This window comes from Cyprinus carpio, chromosome B20 (genome assembly GCF_018340385.1).
Source record: "Cyprinus carpio isolate SPL01 chromosome B20, ASM1834038v1, whole genome shotgun sequence".
Classification (NCBI taxonomy): Eukaryota; Metazoa; Chordata; class Actinopteri; order Cypriniformes; family Cyprinidae; genus Cyprinus; species Cyprinus carpio.
In genome coordinates, this window is record NC_056616.1 from 14,587,341 (window position 1) to 14,609,828 (window position 22,488).

Below are 22,488 nucleotides of genomic sequence, written 5' to 3' on the forward strand. Positions count from 1 at the left end.
ACAATTCAAAACTGTTTAACATTTTGGTGAATTAGTGGTGAATTCGTATGCATTAGTATGGTATCATAGCTATGGATTCTCATGCTCAGGTTTATATACAGTATATCTGATATAGGATAACTTAAAGGGATATTTCACCCAAAAATGTTGTCATCATTCACAAACCTGTATGAGTTTCTTTCTTCAGCTGAATACAAAAGAAGATATTTTAAAGAATGTTTGTAACCCAACATTTGGTGGTAGCCATTGACTTCCTTAATGTATTTTTCCATACTATAGAGGTCGACGGATACCAACAGCTGTTAGAAAGAAAAACAAAATTTTAAGTTTTAGGTGAACTTTCCCTTTATGTATTGTGATAGGATCAGTAAAAATTGTTTAATGATAATCATAACAACAACAACAAAATAAACAATTGATAAGTAATTTCTTAAGATCTTGCTTAAATAAATATTGAAAAACAAATAAATTAAATTATTCAGTGCAGTTATTATATATAATATATTGTGTGTGTCTGACATACCTGTTTAAGACCTGGCCGGTACTGTTGTTGTTGTGTGTGTGTTTTTTATTTGTTTTTTTTTTAAGTGATGCTTGACAGTGCTTGGGCTCTCCTGAGGCCTAGACATGCCCAAGGCAAAGCTCGAAGTGATAATTCACACTGAAAACCATTTTAGGGCATACATTACTGGACTGCAAAGATTGCTATGTCTGTCTTTGGGTCCAGTGCACCAAGACAATTACTAAAGTAAGCCATGCATATCAGTCATGCATTGGCCTGGAATAAAACTCAGTCCTCACCTTCGATACATGCTACCTATAACCTTCGTTGGCTTGTTTCTTTGTACTTATTTTTTGTTCCCTACTTTAGGTGTACACAAAACATTGCCTGTACCCTCATGCCGTACTTTACATTTACTTCACATAGAAGTGCACATTTATTTTGATGACCATATTAACAGGTTACAGCATTCATATGGGCTTTTTAAATAAGCGCAGCATGCTGAACTTGTGGAAAATACAGTGAGTGTACTTTAAAACTTTTTATAAAAACAATCTTATGAAAAACAGGCTTTTATGAAGCAACAAAATAATGGAGGTGATGCAACTCTAGGTTACATACTCCATAATCATCTGCCTGAATACAGATGATTTAAGAACTTTATAGCTGTAGTTTGAGTTTAGCCTTAGGTTAAGTCTTAGAAATATGAAGATTTATGAAATTGTATAATTGTAAGAATACAAATCTTGTCTTGCTTTATTCATAGGCAGAAAATAAGACAATTGCAAGTCATTTGTTAATAATTCTGGATAAGGAAGATGCATAGCTATCTGTGCCAGACATTGTATTAGAAACTGAGTGATCTTATGAATCTGTCAGTATACTGTTATTTTTGTATGTAAACTTGTGTCCCAACCCTGATTAATTTGAGTGAATAGGAGTAATTGTTGTCCACACACATTTACAGAACAAAACACAAGTGGATTGAAGCCAATTATCACATTATGATGGGGAAATCAAAGGCATTAAAACCCCTTGTCACTGGTCATAAACAATTTATGTGAGCTTCACCGGGCAAATTCAGCACATTTGGAGTGCTGCTTTGAATTTCCTCTGAAAAAAAGGGAAAAGGAGGGAGTTTAAAATTTGATTTATCTGACTTTTGAATTACTTGGGCAATTAAGGACCCAAACTCTGTCCAGATACTTGACTTGGTTTAAGGAATGCATTAATCCACAACCGCAAGAATACTTGACGTGCCTTACTTTGATTCAAAGGCTACAACCTTTTTAAATTAAATTACTCTAATTAAATAACTTTCTGATGAGTAACTGATGTTGAAATGAATCCTGCTTTAACTGCTTTAAACTTTATGGATTTGTCGCAAGCTTTGTATTTTTTGTCATTTTAGTTCAAGTGTGTATTCTTGAAAGACACTTAATAAATGCTCTTTCTGTCCCCTAATGAAGTCCGTCTACAGCCATCTCTTCTCAGAATATTCCCCGTAGATCCAAATGGGCTGCAAGATCATTCACAACACTGGACAAGTGGGAATATCCTCTAGTCTTGTAGCAAGAATGGAATGGTCAATTGGGACATAAGTACCACCTAATTAGGATTAATATCTCACTCCATGCGAGCTCACAATAAAAATATCAGCTCTCAGGGGACATGAACCAAATCCGACAGGACCAAAGGCATTCCAGCTCTTCCATGTTGACCCAGAAGTATCAAGACAATTGCAAGTTTGTAATTTTTTTGCGCTACTGTGCATCGCATCGAACAGAAGCTGGAGGTCTAAGTGAGGACAGCTGCGCACACTATTAACTAACCGAATGAGTGATCTCAGTGACCTCCCTGACAACCATCCATGCTTTCTTTGGACGTCTTTTGGTTGGGGCAGAAGTTTAGCTCTAGCCCCTCTCAATATGTCTTGTTTGAACAGCTCATTCCCTGGGACTTTTCCATGAGCGCTTAGCATGCTGAGAGAGGAGCTGGCAGGGACCCGACTGAGGGCAAATAGCAATGACGAGACAGGTTGGTCTTTATCGTCTGGCTAGATCTTCACACACATTTCCAGCACCCATTTGTACAGCTGGGTACTGACCTGGAAGAGATATAGGGGCTTGTTGCTTCAGGGGTTGGTCCACAACCACAGGGAAGACTGCCAGGGCTTGGACACCAAGACCCGCTGGTCCCATTTGATTTACTGGTGTATCCCATACTTGTTCCTCACTGCCTTTTTGAGAAGCCCCAATAGCACCTCAGTTGAGTAGACATGCAGTCAGACAGAGCTTTAAATCTGTCCTCTCTTTCTTTTACTGCCTATGCCACTTGCCTTGCAGGTGAGCCGTCACAAAACGAACAAGGTTTCATTTTGACAAAGGCAAACTGCCAAGAAAGGAGGTGTTGGGACCATCACGCTGAGAAAGTCTGAACAAACAGGAGGGAGGAACACCCGATTAAAGCCTGTTAGATAAAAGCCCAAAGCTCTCCCCTTAGGTTCTGCCACAAGCAGCGTGTGAACGTTAGCGGAACTGTCACAAACACCGTAGTGCATTAATTGTGAACCCATCACCGAGAAAGTTAATTACAAGCACCCGGGACGAGTCGGCGGTTGAGCACACCCCTTTTCTCTAACCCTGAAGTGTCACCTTTCATTTTGTTCTCCCAAACATTTAAATAGCACACCGTGCTTGTTGTCTTTGCAGCTCTGCGTCAATGTCAATGCGTGGCACAAACATTACAAGTGCTCTGCTTTCCCCCAACATTCAGCCCAGACCTGGCTGTGCATCACATTGCCACAAACGTAATTATGGTATGTAATTACAAGGATCTTGGGGAGTTTGACTGAAAGTCAAATTACAAAGGCAACAAAACACAGGCTGAATTGCAGGAGGACTTGACAGGGGTCATTAAACCTTCATTCACATTCAAATGTCCGGAGTGTTTCGACATCGTTGTTTGGGTTTCGGCACTTTGCCTCCCTCTTCTTGGGATGTTTGCTCAAGGCCTAGGTAGGATTGAACAAATGCTTTGTGGCCCTTTCTCTGCAGGTCATGCGAAAAACAGAAGTTCGGCCAGCTTCTCCCAATCTCTTCCCCCCACCTGCGAGAGCAATTACCATATTGTTTTATGTGTATAAGAGAATAGCTATTTAAATAGTATCACACACTTTTTGGGGAGGGTTGGCTTGCGCAGAACTAGCAAGATCCTTACAAGAAAAAGACAGAAACTGTATGTTAATACAGTATAAATACAGGGTTCAACAATTAAAGGGATAGTTCACCTTCATGTTGTTCCAAACCTGTAAAACCTTCGTTCATCTTCAGAAAAAAATTAATATATTTTTTGACATAATCCGAGAGCTTTCTGACCCTGTATAGACAGCAACACAACTACCACGTTCAAGGCCAAGAAAGGTATAGTGAGGGCATTGTTAAAATAGTCCATATGACATCAGTGGTTTAACCTTAATTTTATGAAGCTACTAGAATGCTTTTTGTGCACAAAGAAAGCAAAAACAGTCACTTTATTCAGCCATTTCTTCTCTACCGGGTCAGTCCCCACTGCATATTCACCAAAGTACCATGAAGCTTTTTCTTTTTGACCAGTTTTGCATTCATTGGCCTTGTACTTCAGTTTTCAGTGGTTTTCAGTGTGGATAACCTAAATGACAAATAAGGATTGTTGAATTAGCAGAAAAGTCTTGAAAGCATCACTAAAGACTTTTGAAAATGATGAACCAATCAGTAATGTTTAGCATCAGTGCATTCCAGAAGGTATTTTTGATGATTATGGAAGACAGCAGCTATAAGTTAGTGAGAATTCTGTATAACTCGTCATGGTTAATTTCTTAAAAACATATTGTAAATGAGTACCTTCATTTTTAGTGTGGTTTTCCACCATTTGTTTCTCAACTCTTCAGGCATTTTAACAGATATGTTAAGTTTCAGGTGAACTGCATCTTCAAAAAGGAGAGCCAGCTTTGTGATGATTCAGCCATTATGTTTTTAATTGCAGGAATATTAATGATGGAGAAACTCCAGTTGCCTATAGGGACAGTCTCTCATGGATTAACAGAAAATCAGCAACATCTCTTAGAAAATCTCAATCAGTTCCTGCAACTTCCTTTGTGAATGTATTACATTATGCAAAGCTGCCATCTCTTCCAAGATTTGTGGCTCCTAGTAAATTCATTTTTGCCTCATTTTAAAAACAATACAGCATGCACACCTCTAAATAGCTACTGCATTACAGTCAGTGTGTTCATCTAAACATCTGAACTGTTCTGTCCTGCTTATCGGATGTTTATTTTATAACAAGCATAATGAAGAGCATAGAGCAATTGATTATTTATTTATACATGTATGCATTTTGACAAACACTTTTATCCAAAGCATCTTGTGTGCATTTTATTAGTTCATGAATACCACTGGAATCAAACCCCTGGCCCCTGTGTTTCTAATGTCATCCTCTACTGTTCAAACTGCCGGGATTATGTATTGGATCTTATATCTTTCCTAACACAAATTTCTTTATGATCAGTTTTAGGCTTTGCTCATAAAAGATGAAGTGTAATTTTTACAGAATGCATTGCATAAAACCTTCAGCCCTATTTTTGCAATATATGGTTCTGGAATTTATTTGTGCTTTGAGTTTCATGGTTGACTTTGGTCAAAGAAAAATAAACAATGCAGAGCTTAGTAGTTTGGCATCTCTTGGATGTGGCATGCAGCATTCCTCCAGAGTAACTGCACCCTTTGACTTCAGCCTGTTCTTAAACTAACTAACAGCCCCACTTTGGGCTTTACAACACACCACATCCTTCCCACTGCCAACCAGACAGAAGTTTTGAGAAGCAGGGCTTGTGGTTAATGCATTATTCTTTCGAAATATCTCAAATGCATTGGAAAAGGAAAAGCTAATACTAAGGCAGCTGCTTTGCAATTTCTTGCCAGGTGCCACATTTGAAAGTGACTAATCTTGTGAACCTGTATCAGATGTTTGCTTCTTCACAGCTGTTGCTGCTCTTGTAGGTAAGCTCACCTATAATAACTTGCCAGCCCACCAGGGACCAGACAGCTTATCACCTTATGTTGTTTTGTTTATTTTTTTTTTATTTTTTTTTTACATATAATTTCGCTCTTTTCTGCAGTAACAGCTTTTAATAAGAGAGACACATACAGGTGTTCCCAGAGGAGCAAAGTAAACTGATTTATATGCAGCTTGCTGGGTCATTACCACATGCTAACCGCCACAGAACTCAAGAGGAAGCGAGTTTAAGTACATATAGAAATTACATGCAAAATGTATCGATCTACAGTATACGCAGCCTGGCACCCATGTGCTGAACTCTAGTACTGGTGCTGCTGCAGCACTTTTTCTGCATCCATTTTCGAAATGCAGAGATCCATGCAGCAGTGTGGCAGCGGAGGCAGCTGGCTGACCCAGTTTCCCAACTCCGGCGGAGATTCAAAGTTTTCGCTCAACACTTCTCAGGTGGCCGAGGGGCAGGGGAAGAATTCCAAGTCCTACGAGACCCATCCTTCTCTCATTGATTCTGTGTCTTTTCTGCAATGTTACTAGAAACTGAGGTATCGTCCTCATGATTAGGAGAGGAATTAGTGTGGTCCTGCAGGAACACTATAGGCCTTTAGCACCACTGTTGCCCTGTGCTTTTGTCACTTCCCTTTATAGTATGCAGTGTCCATTCCTCTGCTGCTCTATCTGGGAGGTGGAGACCTTGGTAACATTTGTAATATATATATATATATATATATATATATATATATATATATATATATATATATATATATATATATTATGTAAACACTTCACACACATACAGTATATATTTATAAAATAATAACATGTATATATATATATATATATATATATATATATATATATATTTATATAAATTAATATATTTATTTAATAAGACTTTATTATTATCATCATTATCATCATCATCATCATAAAATATTTAATATTATAATTAAATGTAATAAAATTGTATTACATGCCACTTATTATTTAATTAAACAATATAATGGATTAATTTATTTTATAAGACTTTATTATTATTATTATTTTCATCATAAAAATAATATAATAATTAAATATAATAAAATGTTATTACATGTCACTTATTTAACTTAAGAATATAACGGATTCATTTATTATATAAGACATTATTATTATTATTATTATTATTATTATTAGTGTTGTTGTTATTAACAACTCTAAATTTGTGTGTTATAGTTTTAATAAAATATTACAGATTGCAAAATAGATTGCTGTGGACCAAAGGCTTGTGATAGATTTATGTTTAATCATTTGCGTTTTAAGGGGCTTTTTTAAAAATACTAATATAAGGGCTTAATTGTGATTCATTCAAATAATTAATTAATGGGCATATCCTGCGATTACTTCTATTAAATCTTAAAGTGATCGTGAGCCCTAGTTTTTATTTGTTTTTAATTAAAAGCTATAGGGGACGTTCATTTTATCCCTTAATATTCAAGCTCACGTTGAATCATTTATCTAAAGTTGTTTGCTCAATTACGTTAGTACTCAGATGCAAAGAACTCATTTAAAAACTCTTATCTGGCTTGCTTGGCACTTGAAAAATGCCCAGGTGCTCCATTTTGATCTTCTTAGCTGAGCGAAATAGTGACTGAATAACGTCCGAGAAATAATCAAATGAAGTCATCTGAAGGATTACACAGGGGCATGTCTTTAAAACGAATCCGTCTCCCCCTCAGTTCTATTGTATAGTGGGGGGCCTCCGCAGGGAAAAACAAGGCTGTGTAATTATGTCTCCTGCAGGCAGGGTGAGTGTGCCTTTGACAAAAGGCCGATTCTCCAGGAGAGATGTGAGGAACTTTGGGGATCAGAGAAATCCTGGGCTAATTATCTCAGTTCTGCTTGGGCGTGAGGGCTGCGGAACACCCTCTCTCATTGGTCAGCTCCGTCAGTGTAGCTGGAGATTAGAGTGAGGTGAGAGGGAGGCGGAGTCACCCCTGCGGTGGAGAAGATCATAATTGAGGACATTCCAAAACAAAAGTTTGGGTGTGGACAATAAAGCTCTCGGTTTGGCTCCACATATGGGTCTTGAATCTTCTGCAGCATTGTTACCCTTGCCTGCATTTAATTTCCAAGCAGTCCCTTTCAGGTCACAGTGTCTAAGTCTCTAGATGTGAGTCTGAAAAGGCTTTTGTGAGGAGAGGTGCATGCTGGGAGCGGGGTTCCTGGGTCTTGTCTATGGTCAGCTATTATCCTCTCTTTTGTTGACAGCTTTAGCAAAGGAGGTGGGTTGCGGAGCGGGAGGCTGTGGATTTTAGATTTTAATATTCTTGGATATGGAATTCGAAATGGGCTCGGAATCCATCAGTGTGCCTGACATCTTTATTCAAAGGCCTCAGCCAGACTTCCATCTCCAGCGACTGAGAGCTGCAGTCCTGGTGCTGAGCTCACCGGCCCCGCTGACCCTGACCCGCTAAGCTCTGCAGCTGTAATGAGCAGGGAGCTCATGCTAGCAGGTTAATGTGCTTTTATTGTCACGGTGCACCTATTAGAGCTGTGATGCCTTTCAACCCACCTCCCTCCATTTCTCTGGTAAATGGAGGACAGGATGGAGGGATAAAAAAATCACAGTGAATTCTCCCAGAGGGGACGGAGGCTGTCTTTGGATTGGAGTGTACCTGATGGATAAAACATTTTGACAAAGATATATAGTGTTGGGAGACCTGTACAAATTATGAGAAATTTCAAGTGAAATCTCTCTCACCTACTTGCTTTCCCATCCATGCAGTGTTGCTGATTTTGGGTTATTGGTGAATATGACATTGCTCAAAGAGAGAATGGACAAATGACATCTCTATACATCACCGATCCCATTCTAAAGCTTGTCTGTTAATGATTTTAGCACAGTCTCGGGCTTGGAGACCGAACTCCCACTCATATGAGTGCACTGAACTTTTACTCTAATGCACTATTGATTTATCATAATGATTTGCATTAGCTGAATCACAAATATATGCTTCTCTGATTCCAGTTAATGGGATGTACGGGAAAACTGCAACAACTGATCAAATAAACAACTTTTGAAACAGTCCAGAGGCACATTTATTGCTTCAAATGTAGTGAGACTGATAGACTGATTTATGCTAGGTAGGATGAGATTTGATTATTACTGTGGATATTCAACACCATGTCAAAATACAGGATTATTTACCTGGTTATTATGCTGCAAAAATATTATTATTAATAAGATGATAAGGTAATTAATTTAATTATCTGTCATCCCTAGTAAAAAAGTAATATATTTAAAATACATTTATTTCATTCTAAGTATGGTTCAAATCTATTAACATATTTTCTGACATATCACTCAAAGCTTACTGATTTAAAAATTGTAATTGAACTCTATTTGGAGTATCACTTGCGCACAATGCACATGTCTTAATATTAAGCCTTAAATGTGTTTTAATGTCACTATTGACAATGATTGCATGATCTTCGAATAATATCAGCCTTTAAAAGCAAGATATTTAAAGTGTGTCTAAAGTATACTTGAAATAGTTCCACTTTAGCATAATTAAATATACTTCAGTATATATTTAGTTTGACTTCAGCACTACTACCGCATAATTAAAGTGCAATAAGTAGAAAATTAGTTGTTCCAATTTATTAGACTTTAAGTATACCAGTTTAGTATACTAAAATTGGAGGGTATTTTTATTAAGTACATAAATACGTAAAGGTATTTGCAGTATACTTAGCATGAAATAAATGTATTTCAAATACATTTTAGTATGTCAATTTTTCACTTGGGATGATCAATTGAAAATGGACATAAACATCTCTTATAAACAGCTCTGCCTGCTTGAGAATTAATACCATAAAATTATTGTTAATCACTAAGTAAATAGCCTAAGTGATTTTTGTAAATAAGATGCAGATTGAAATGTTCTTTTACATTGAAACAGTGCTGTGCTCTTTACTTTTCAATGTTAAACACTTATTTTTGTGCAGATGGTGGCTAGGTCAATTGACTAAGATGCAGGTATTTGTCTTGCAATAGTTGGCCGTTTAGTGACTTAGTCTCATTATGTTCCATTTATCTTTACCCCTGGAACACTTGAAGATGTCCTACTGAGATCTACTGTAGCTCAAGGTATAACCATTTATTTTTCATCTGAATAAGTTTATGTAGAAGTAATGAAATATTCCCTTAGCCAGTACTTGTTGTAATCAGATTGGAATGTATTTAATTTTTGTGGCTCACAGGGTGAGCCGTAATATGTAGTCCTGTAATTAAGGCAGCTCCTGCCAAGCAGGACAGTGTTGTGCATTCCTCATCCAGCTGTCTTAAAATGTGTGTCCATAAACCCATGATTCTCTTGCACACTCATCTGCCCTGGAAATGCATGGAATATTTAAGAGATATTGGTATTCCAAACCATTCACCCAAAACAGAGTCTGAGCCTAGGAACATCCTCTAATGCTACCAAAACCCCAAATCGTATGAGTTGTGTCCACACCGAGAGTAGTCAGATTTTTCTGCAAACCACTCTGATGATACTGGCTAGTGTTTTGCCATTCAAGAGTTCACACATGTATAATTAAGTGTTTACCATGCCTTAAAAATAAATAAATAAATTAAACAGACATTCCTGAATGTTTGAAATGACGCGAGGCTAAGTGATGACAGAATTTTCATTTTTTGGATGAACAATCCATTTAAATTAAATTTGTATCGCTGTTATTTTATGTCTCAAATCTCAAAGCTGAAAAGTTTTATATCCACTTTGCATTCTGACACCTCGACCCCTCTGCAGTGCCTGGGCTTCTACTGAGGAATTTCTCTGAACTAAAGTGGCACTGAGAGTGTGGGAAGAGAGGAAAAAAGGAAAAGAAAAACAATGTCTGTTTCTCTCATGTTTGCCAGGAGTCTCCTGCTCCCTTCCATGCACTCCTGTCCAGAAAAGTAGGATTACGTCTCCTCTGAGGCCAGTAAATCTCTAAACCCCAATTACTGTGCTATTTGGTGATTTATGGGTTTATTTTAATGACACATTAAAATGCAATTAGTATTAGTATCCAGAACAAACTGTGAGCATCCAATGAAATTCCAGCACTGACAGCCGCTCTCTACACATCACTGAGTGGCTGCTTGGCAGGGTAGATGGTGCTGTGTTTTGCCCGTTGGCTGCAATCAAACAGCACTTAATGGCTGATCTTTTAAACCTACCGGGTAGTACTTCCATGGAGTTCCATCATGTAAAATATGGGGGATTTTTTTTTTCTTTTTTCTTTTTCTTTTTTTTTTTGCTAACTTAGTGTTTTATTATTATTATTATTCCTCAGGCAGAGGAAGAATTAATTCACACCAAAATTTACAGTCTGAAGTTACACTTGTCAGAAAGAACACAAAAGCACCATAAAAGTCATAAAAGTGGTGGATTTTTATGATTTTTTTTTCCCTCAGTTGATTCATTCAATTCACAAAAGGTCAGAATGATTCATTTTCAAATGCTGATCCAGTACTTAAATTCAATTCATTGGCATGTTCTTGTTGCAGTGTTTAACAGCTGACTGGATTGGAACAATTTTAGTGAATAACATCATATGGACCATTTTTATAGTACTTTTCTGATGCTTTTATGTCCTTTTTGAAGCTTAAAAGCTTGTGTGCTCCATGGAAGAAAATCTCATACAGGGCGGGTTTGGAATGACATGAGGGAGAGTAAATCATAACAGGTTTTTCATTTTAGGGGGTACTATTCCTTTAAAAGGAAAACTGGCCCATTCAAAAGAAAACCCATTTCAATCTCCAACTGACACATTACTATTTGGTAACACAGAGGCAGTGGCGTCCTCCGGCATTGACCTCTGAAATGGAGGAATTAGCTGTGGTTATGTGTGAGGAAACATTTTCTGTCAATATCTCCTGTGACCTACAGATGCCAAACCAAAGACTGTCTCCCCGCAGAACGATAATCATCTTTACATGCGGCAACATACAGAAATAGCTCAGAGATCAGCCGATTGCATTGTGAGATGCCCCACAGCATACCGATAGCTATTCCTGAGCTCCTATCTGAGAGAAATGAGTTCCCTCAGCATAAACACAAGCCTGCAAAATGAAAGCACTGTATGTCATGCAGGATGTCTGCTGTAATATCTTTTCATCTCACTCATCTCATTGATTTCGCGATGTGAGAACACGCACATATGTTTACATGCAAGAGACTGGAGGGACTCATGAACATCACATTAAAATACATTACCATGATGCAACAATTGGCAAACAATATCAATTCAATGCAAAATACAATGCACCAATTTCCTGTAATACTTGTTTTGTACAATGCAAGCAGTTCATGTTTTACACCCATCAGCCATCATTCATGTTGCACACTCATTATACACTCGTATACACTACCATTCAAAAGTACAAATTAATGATTTTGTTAAGCAATAACTTAACATCAAATGTTGCATCAAATGTGTGCTACAAGAATAATTAAAAATGCATCACAGTTAAATAATCAAAATAATTTTATGACACTGAAGACTTCACTAATGGCTGCTGAAAATGCATCACAGGAATAATTATATATATATATTATAATAGAACAGTTACTGTGTAATCATTTTATTAGTATATAAAACTATATTAAATAAAAAAATAAAAAAAGATAAGCAAAATATAAAAAAATAAATAAAATAAAAAAAAAATTAAAAAAATAAATAAAATAAAATGAAAAATAAATAAAATAAAACTCATCGACCCCAAACTTTTAAATGCTATTGTAAATATGTATATAAAAATCTAGATTAAATGAAGTCAGGTCAAGGTTTCTTTAGGAGGATAGGTGAGATCTGAACTGATAAATGAAAGAGGACAGTAAAGAGTCAGATACAGGGGTTGAGGGAAGCATCAGACACCGAGTACAAGGATTCAGCTCACCTACAGTGACAGACTGGATGAGAGAAATGGCCAGCAGTAGACAGCCCTGTCAGCACAACTGACCAGTCCAGGGATAGAGTCTGAAAAAGGGTCTCAGTTCCATTTATAAAACCCCACACCTGCATGTTCATTTCAGGATGGCTTCCTGGACAGCAAATGGCTCCCTCGTTGCGATTCTCTCCCGCTGTCTCTCTCTCGTAAACTAATTAACACACATAGAACATATGGCCGCAAGCACAGGGAAGTAATCATATGCAAATCTCAGAGATGTATTTTAGGGGTTTCATTTTGCCTGGGACACATGCCATGAAGCCTGTCAGGACAATGCGACGAGGAAATATCCAACTCTCTGGTATTTGTGTCCATGGAGACTACAAAAAAATATCAAATTGTGCTTCTCTCTTTCATGGATGGTAAGCTTAGAGCGTATTCTTTATTTAGAGAGAATAGGAAACTATTTCACCAGCCGCTGCACTTCAGCATCATTATATATAGTCTTGTGGAACTAAAAGTGCTTGGTTTATTTCAGAGGATAATGAATGTGACAGTAAGCGCGACGTTCGCGACTGTTCAATGATCTCACTGGCTTCTTTGATAGATGTGTGAGTTCTTGATAAATCTCTGCTATAAGTGCCATGGATATGTCAAACTAACATTCCTCCCTTAAGAGCCATCGCTAAACCATTTGTATAATTTTCCAGAACATTCTTCCTCTCACTTACCCTGCCTCAACAGATGTACAACACAGCTGACAGCTGCATTACTCACCAGAACAGAATTAACAGTCATAACCCAAATCAAGATTTCTCCTGAACAATTACTTCTGAATAGAGGCCAAGAGGTTAATTTACTAATCATGAAATCTGCATAAATGGGAGCTGGCAATGAATTATGTAAACTGTTGGCGATGCTCGCCACACTGAGGAAAAAGAAACAGGATGCGTTTCAAGAGAGAATATTTATAGTTGTCGGTCCATAGGCATATACAGACATAAATATGGCACACAAAACAACGTGAAACGAGTAAAAGTTGAGTTGTTTATCCTCTTAACTGTCACCCGTCCCCTCAGTGGGATGCCCAAGATAACTTCACTATAATACAAATAACTCCTAATGTAATCATCATGACAAACTATATATCATTGGAAAGGTCTAAGACTCCTAAATAGATAATATTTTACCACTGTTTTACACACTACAAATTATGTAGAGAAAGTAATAGATTATTTTATGACAAGAGTGCACCTCAAAAATCTACATCATAACAGGAGTTCTGACCTTTGTCAAAAAAAGTCTTTCTTCATTGCCTTTTTCCCCATCACTCTTTAGAAATCATCGTAACTTATATATCAATTGAAAGCTTAAAAACTAAAAATTTAACCTTTGAAAACCATTTTAAAATCAGACATTGCATTACCTGGTACATGGTACAGTACATCAAAATCATTACAAAATGTTTTCATATGTGAATCATAAAAATGTAAGTGCACTTTCACGTATGTGTCCACGAATTGGAGTGACAGTTAAAGGGTTAACAGGAACCTTACCTTTCCTGTAGTAAGTAACAATGGTGCTTATGCATGTAAACAATCTGCAAAACACAAAACACAAAGTCCATCCCAAAGGGAGTAAATTTCTACAACAGAAAACTTTTGCCTGAAATGCCTTGTTTGTAGTCCTGCCATTATTTGCGTGACTTAGCAATGTCACCATGTTACACGTTTACATAGTGTTCATCTATGGCTGTTTTGGTCTGCTCTCAGCGAACAGCTGGGTCATTGATTTCACTATAACCAACAACACCCACAAAACACCACCTCCGCCTCCTCACACCAATCCAGAATACTAACACATAACACACACAAATAAGCGCGCGCGCGCGCGCGCGCCCTCAGATCACTTGGACGTGGTTGTGTACAAGAGGTAAAAACGATATAAATACTGTTTGTTTTCTCACACAAACCACTCATTCGTGTCTTAGGCCATCAATGTGTACTTACGATGGAGAATTGTTTAATTTGCACTTCTCTGTGCATGTTCTTTGAGGTGGTTACCATAGACCTGCATTAAATGACTGGCAGATAAGAACGGTTTGACCTAAAAATATCAAAATTAAACTACTACGGAAACAAAGACACCTACATCTTGGATGCCCTTGAGGTGGGCTAAAACATACCAAAATTTAATTTCAAAGTGAACTATCCCTTTAAGAGTTTGGGAATGTAAACTGCATTGCTTGAGAATGTATCTATTTTGTCCTGCAGGTACAATAGAAGGTATATTCTCTGGTTTGGTGTAACTGTGATGCTCAGGCTAATGTTAGACCCAGAACATCATGAGCTCTGGTCAAGGGGGACATGGTTTCCCATGATCCTTATCACCATGCACAATGTTCCACAGGTAAAGGTGAGTGTAAAAGCTAACCCAGTTTACAATAAACACACCACATGAGGTGAGGAGGAGACATGTACACCATATATCATCAAGGCAGTTTTTCAAACAAAGACAATACACAGGAGGTCGACTAAGCACTATAGAAAAATACAAGCTTTTTATGTTGTTGTGGAGCCATAGAAACATTTCAAGCCAGAATCATTATCTTTTAGTCTGTTAACATGCAGCTTCCTTTGGAAAACAAACCAGAGAATCATTAGTTTGGATTTCAATAATAAACCATAAAAATGATTTATTTGCACCTACTGCTGCTGCTTATCAATTAGCTGAAGCACTTGCATAGTGTATCTATTAATCACGGAAACATTCATCATTGATAACAATGAGGGCTAAATTTGTTGTAAGATACGCCAGCAGCAAGAGCCATAATAGTTCCTCCTTGATCTTGAAGATAGCTCAATTTAGGAGAATTTTCTGGCAAATTCCCTCGTGCTGTGGTGGGATTACACTGCCTCTTACCCCTGGGAGTAATCAATACCGAATGTCTGTTGTTGCCTCTCAGATCTCTGCTTCCCTTCTTAAAGTTCAGCTGTGTTCCCATTTAAACACATCAGTAACACACTGTGTCCCAATCAATGGCGTCAGTATCACCACCCCCTACAGAGGCATCAGGGTATCGACCCGCTCCGCTCACCGGGTGCTGTACAGCTCCAGTTGCCTGTTCTTTTCTTTTTCTTTGATTTTCTTTTCTTTTATTAGTAAAAAAGTTTTTCAAGATTAAAAAAAAATATATATATATTTTATATTGAATTATTAATAACCTTTTTGAGGAGTTGCACCACTTGACATTTTGCAACCTGACCTAATGTTCAAATTGTGTAATGTTTTAAGAGACTTGTATAATAGTAGTAGTAGTAGTAGTAGTATTAATAATAAATTATGATTCAATTCAACAGTTCAAATGTAATTCATCCATACTATGACTTGAACCTTAAGATGAATTTCTGCATAAAGTTTTTTAAGGCTAAGATGGCAAGGTAAGATCATAATAGCATAAAAAAAAGAATTATTGAAAAATATCATAATAAAAAATGTAATTATTGAAAAATGAAATCAATCAGTTTGGAATAATCTTTTTAATAATAATATAATAATATTAATAATCTTTGTAAGAACCTTTTTCTTTTGCGTGTTAATACATTTACTTTTAAGAACCAATAAAAGACAAACAAAAAAACTAACTTTATTTAATTTTATTTTATTTTATTTTATTTTATTTTATTTTATTTTATTTTATTTTATTTTATTTTATTTTATTTTATTTTATTTTTTACAACCTGAACTAATGTTGCATTGGTCAAATGATCTTTTGGTCAAATATATTAAGAGACTTTTAAAATAATAATAACCATGACAATCATCATTATCATAATAATAATAATAAATAGATTTTTCCATGAGAAATAATAATGAACGATTATTCCAAACAGTTTAATTTCATTCTTTTAAAAAGGCTTTTTTTTCTGACATTTTTTGTCTTCATGAAAAATTACACAGAAATTCATTATAAGATGTGTATTCAAGTCACTGTATGGATGAAATGCATTTTAACGGTTTTTGAATTTCTTTCTTTCTTTCTTTCTTTCTTTCTTTCTTTCTTTCTTTCTTTCTTTCTTTCTTTCTTTCTTTCTTTCTTTTCACCCTCATACGTATCATCATTTCTGAATGATTGGCTCTTGTGAGTGGGTGACTGTAATGTTCAGCTGTGATTATTTGCTGCAGTTGAGTTGTTATCAGCTGTTTTTCTCCAAACCTGCCATCCTACCAGAGCATCAGCCAAACATCTGTTGGCACCTCTGCTACCGCCGCCGTGCGGATAAGTCATTACACATTCAGCACTTCTAACTTATGTCTGTCTGTCTGTTTTCCTCCATGTTACTCGTTCAGGCTGATTGTCGTGTGGTTTTTCGAGCAACGTGTAATTACTGAGATGAGTAAAACAAAGCAAATTGCATAGACATAGGAATAGCAATACGAAATTGTCAAACAGTTCAGCATCGGTGTACCAGATGTCTTTCTCAGAGCTATTCAGAGGAATGAAACTCATCAGTTTGGGCTTTCATCCATAGCTAAACTTCACATGGCAGCTTGGTGAAATTCAAGAAGAAAGTATAAGATACGAGATCAAAGAACTGATTCCAAAAATGTGCTTTATGCATAATTAGCATCATGACACGTGACTGGTCAAGCTGTTGGGGTTAAAAACTGAATAACCATTAAAAGCTTAAATGCATCAGAAAACTTGACAATTAAAATGTGAATATTGATTGATTGATTGTCTGTCTGTCTTTTTGTCTTCCTTAGTCAATGTATCAGCTGCATTCTGAAGTCATTTGTTTGAATCGTGCACTTCTGTGATCAGACTGGCAGATCTTCTTTATTCATCTAGTATCCCAGACCATCAAAGCCTCTGGGATTCTCTGTTCTGCCCATTATTATGAGTAATATCCCACATCTTTTGCGAGATGAACTGATAATGGTGTCACAATGCTGTCACACATCTCTCCCCGAGCCTTAACCACAATGGGCTATTCTCCCATCTGTGAGTGTTTCGTGCTTTGCATGACTGTGTGGTGAAGTCTGAGCCTCCATCTCTGACCCCACGCACATCCAGCACTCAAAAAAATCAAAACCTTAATTACAAACCAAAACTTTAATTTTGAAATTGTTGCACATCAGTTTTTATGTTCAAATATTAATCCAAATTACTTTTGATTTGTTACAGTAATTTTTCTATGCTCTCTATGAAATAGCAGAGTATGTGACATTTTAATTGTAGACACTTTTTATTTAAACTTTTAAATATCTATAAATGTTCTCAAACTTGATATTCACACATCTACTTGCTTTAATTTGTTATTATTAATATATTAATTATTTTATATATATATAAACTGGGACGGTACACGAAAGATACACCTTTGTACACTTTGTACAAAATATTTTTTTTGGGGGGGGTTCCATCAAATTTAAGTGAGCAATCTTTATGAAATAAATAAGGTACTTTTAGTTTAGTAGAGTGTACCATATTTATGTGAGAGTATATAGTTAGAGTGAGGTAGGTACAGTGTGTGTGTGTGTGTGTGTGTGTGTGTGTGTGTGTGTGTGTGTGTGTGTGTGTGTGTGTGTGTGTGTGTGTGTGTGTGTGTGTGTGTGTGTTTTCTTATAACTTCTTCTGTCATCTCAGGAGGTTGGTGGCCAGCCATGTGATTTTCACCCCTCTAGCTCATTTTTAATTGGTTAACCTGACTCTCCAGTCTCACTTACTCTAGTTTTCGGTCACACAATAACAGCATCACCCAACATAAAGGAGAGGAGGATGAAAATAATGCAATATTTTCAAATTAAAACCAGTCTAAAATGCATAAGGGTCTGTTTTATTTCTCGGTTATGGAAATACAATGCTAATCCATTTATCTCGCTGACCTTTGAAATCTCATCAGGTCTCAGATGCCGTAAGCGGCATGGTCGTGGCCGTCATTTCAAGCTCCATCCACACCTGCAGTCAATTCACCATCATAAATGAAATCTCTGTCCTTCCAAATATGAGCTGTCCATGCCACGGGCCGGCTAATGGCGGCACCCCTATTACTCACCCCGCTCCCGCATGCCTTTGAGGAAACCATCATATCTGCCAGATCCATCAGAGGAGGCATCAGCCAGCCTGTGAAATTGATCATCTGCTCAGGAGATAGGAGAGGATGGCAGAGAGGGGACACTTATTTTACTGGCTCCTTTAAATACTTAATGCCATAAGGTGCCATGAGGCCGGCTGTAAAAAAAAAAAAAAAAAAAGGGAAATGTGCAGATCCATGGCAGTCAAAGCGTTCAGACCGAAATTGCCTTTAGGTGTAGCAAGGATACGATAAGAGCATCTAAAAGGCTTTTAATAAACAATACAATATCCCAGAGTCCAGTCACGCTATCGTTCTCTATTCACCGCTAAACCTGATATATAAAAAGCAAAAGCCATAATATTGACTTTGAATTCCACAGTGTATTTGCATCGGAAATGGAGATGCTGGCGATCTTGAGCTGAGTGCCATCGGTCAGCGTGTGACCGAGGTGGAAAGATGTATTCTTTTCAGCATGTTGATATGAATGGCTGATTATTAATGTTATTATAACGGGCACGCTGGTTCCCCTGGCAAAGAAAGCGCTCGGCTATCATTATTGCATCACAGTGCAGGGGACGGTAATTACTACCCAGAAACTTTTCTGCACCTTCCCAATTATACGCTACATCATGTTCCCATGAGTATTGTATAACCAGCAAGGAATGAGTATATTAAAAAGGGAAAAAATAATAAAGGAAGAATGGACAAAACACAGACACATGCGCAGTAGATACACACATATATCAGACTGTGTTAGTGCAGCTGCATGTGCTGACAGGACCATTAATGTAAAAGAATATTCTGGCTTCAGTATCAACTAAGCTCGCTTGAAGGCATTATGTTGATTACCACGAACAAATAAAATTAAATCAACTCATGCTTTGCTCTCTTTAAAAGAAACTAAAAACATAAACAAGGGAAGGTGAGGCTAATTTTTGAAGGATTTGAAAGCAGAAATGTAAGTGTATAATTTTATTTAAAAAATTATGAAAAAAATCTGAGATGTAAAGTTGTTTAAATGATCACTTTCAGAAGCCGTTTAGCGTTTATGGCATTGTATTGGCAACAAAACTGTAAAATTGGATATTACTTCACACAGGTTTTAAAGGTCTTGTTGCTTTACCAGTTTTATATCAGCATCATTAATATATTATTTATGGTTTTGTTAATATACAATTCTATTAGTTTATGTCATTATAATAATTTATGTTCATTATAATTTTAATTGATTTAGTTACAGTAATTTTGTTTTTGTCATTAGTATTATTATTATTATAATGTCTATAGTTTTACTTTTTTAATTAGTTTATTTAGTTGTGCCTACTGTATATATATATATATATATATATATATATATATACATACAGGTGCATCTCAGTAAATTAGAATGTCATGGAAATGTTCATTTCAGTAATTCAACTCAAATTGTGAAACAGATTTTATTGGTCTTATGAAGTATTCTAATTTGTTTTTATTAAATATGAGCCAAATCACCACAATTAAAAGAACCAAAGACTTAAACTACTTCAGTCTGTGTGCACTTATTTTTTTTAATACACAAGTTTCACAATATGAGTTGAATTACTGAAATAAATAGCTTTTCTAATTTATTGCAATGCACCTCTCTCTCTCTCTGTGTGTGTGTGTGTGTGTGTGTGTATATATTTATATATATATACTTTTGAACTATACTATACTGTTAAAATATTGGCCCCAATCACTTGCATTGTAAGTGCCTCACTCTAACCCAGATTCTTGCTTAAGAAAAAAAAGAAAAGAGAGAGAGAGAGAGAGAGAGAGAGAGAGAGAGAGAGAAAGGAGGGACAAGTGGAAAAATAACTTCAGTGCTGTTTAACATTATATACACATTATATACATAATGATTGCGTTGTACTGAACCCAGAATATTCTTTTAATGAAAGTGAATGACTGCTAATCAGCTGTGTTTATTACATCATATTCTAACTTTCAGTGTCTTAGCGTTGTGTTGTAGAGCGAGTTGGAATGAATCTCTTGGGAAACTTTGAGCAGGTTTCACGCTGAGTTGTTTTCATTAGTGAAAGCTGACATCTGAATGCGTTCAAGTCTTGTAGCGCTTGTAGCACACTGACAGAATGAACACTATAGGACAGCTCCCTCATTCATTAATGTCAAACACACACATACCTCCATGTCTGCGCTCCAGCACATTAAGCAGTGTCTAATGTTTCACCTCACTTTCTCACCTCTATATAGATGCCAGGACAGTCAGATAGTGCATAGATAGACAGACACTCACAGTCCACGCTCTTAATTGACAATCTATGTAAGATCTGTGTGAGGTGTTTGATGTGTGAGGGAATATGGCACAGATCAGTGCTCAATCCCTGCTAAAGTGCATCAATTAGTGAAAATTGGAAATGACACCTGGCAAATTTTTCCATCATCATGAGGGCAGGAGCAAAAGAGTACAGGGACTAAAACAACAGCCTTAGTTTGAGCTTTAAAAGGTATTGTTTTCATTTTTTTTTTTTTTTAATTTATGTTTAGTTGTTTATAAATTGTTATATTTATATCATTTCATATGAAACAATTATCATTAGATTTTGTCATTTTAAATAATTTAAAAGAAAGAAACAAATCTCTTATCTTCACTGAGGCTGCATTTATTTGGTCAAAAATATAATAAAACTGCAACTGTATTTTGAAATATTACAAAAAAAAAATGTATTTTAAAATGTAATTTATTTATGTGACGGCAAAGCAGGCATTACTCCAGTCTTCAGTGTCATACAAACCTCCACAAATCATTCTTATATGCTGATTTGGTGCTCCAGAAACATTTTCTCAGAATTCTTTGATGAATAGAAAGTTCAAAAGAACAACTTTTACTTGATAGAGAAACCTTCTGTAACATTACCATATTTTGAATTAATTTATATAAATTGTTACTTTTGATCAATTTAATCCTGCTAATGCTGTTGTTTGAAGCTGAAACTGAGTGTATTTGTGGCTACACCAGTTTTATTTTAGTATCATTAATATACTATTTTAGTATTTCTTAATATTCGTTTTTATATATCCATTAATTTCCGCTATTAATGGATTTTAATGGTAATTTTTTTTCATTAATATTATTATTATTTAACAGTATTTACATGATAGAGAAATCTTCTGTAACATTACCATATTTTTTTTATTAGTATTTATTTATTTTTTAAACTGTCACTTTTGAGCAGTTTAATCCTGCCAAGGCTGTTGTTTGAAACTCTGGGTGAAACTCTGAGTCTATTAGTGTAAAGGACAAAGAAACTTGAGTCGGTGGTGCACTTTGGAGAATGTGAAATAGGACCGAACACTCAAACAACGCCTGGCTTAAAACAACAGCTGTGCAACATCTTGATTTGGCTCTCAGTCAACTTGCTAGAAAAAAAATATTCTAATGAGTTTCAGCAAACCTAGTTTTTCATTACATGCAGTTTACATTTTACTTGATATTGACCCTCTCAGAGTTCCTTGAGCCTAATAGACAGGGCGATGTGTACATTAGTCATCTAAACCAGCAGGTCGTAATCCTTCATTCAATTCTTCTTACTTGCGAGAAGCTTGTCGTTTACAGGATCTTGATCCCTTTCATTTTGTTCTTTGGAATTACAATCTGAACTGAATGAACACTAAACTGTAAATGTCATGGTATGAGTTGCACTGTTATGTTTCCATCAAAAGAGCACGGCAGCCTGGTAATTGTTGACGGAAGTGAGATTAGCAGGGATTTGGATGTTCTGGCATCAGAGAAATGGACAAGCGCTGCTTGTCCAGAGTCTTTTGTATACAGCTTTTGAGACACGATGAAGTTAAGATTTCCCTCGAGTTAATAAAATAAATATCAGAATATCTTCAGAGATATAATCTTCATAAATCCATTAGGGCCTCTTTGTTTAACTCCCAAAGGG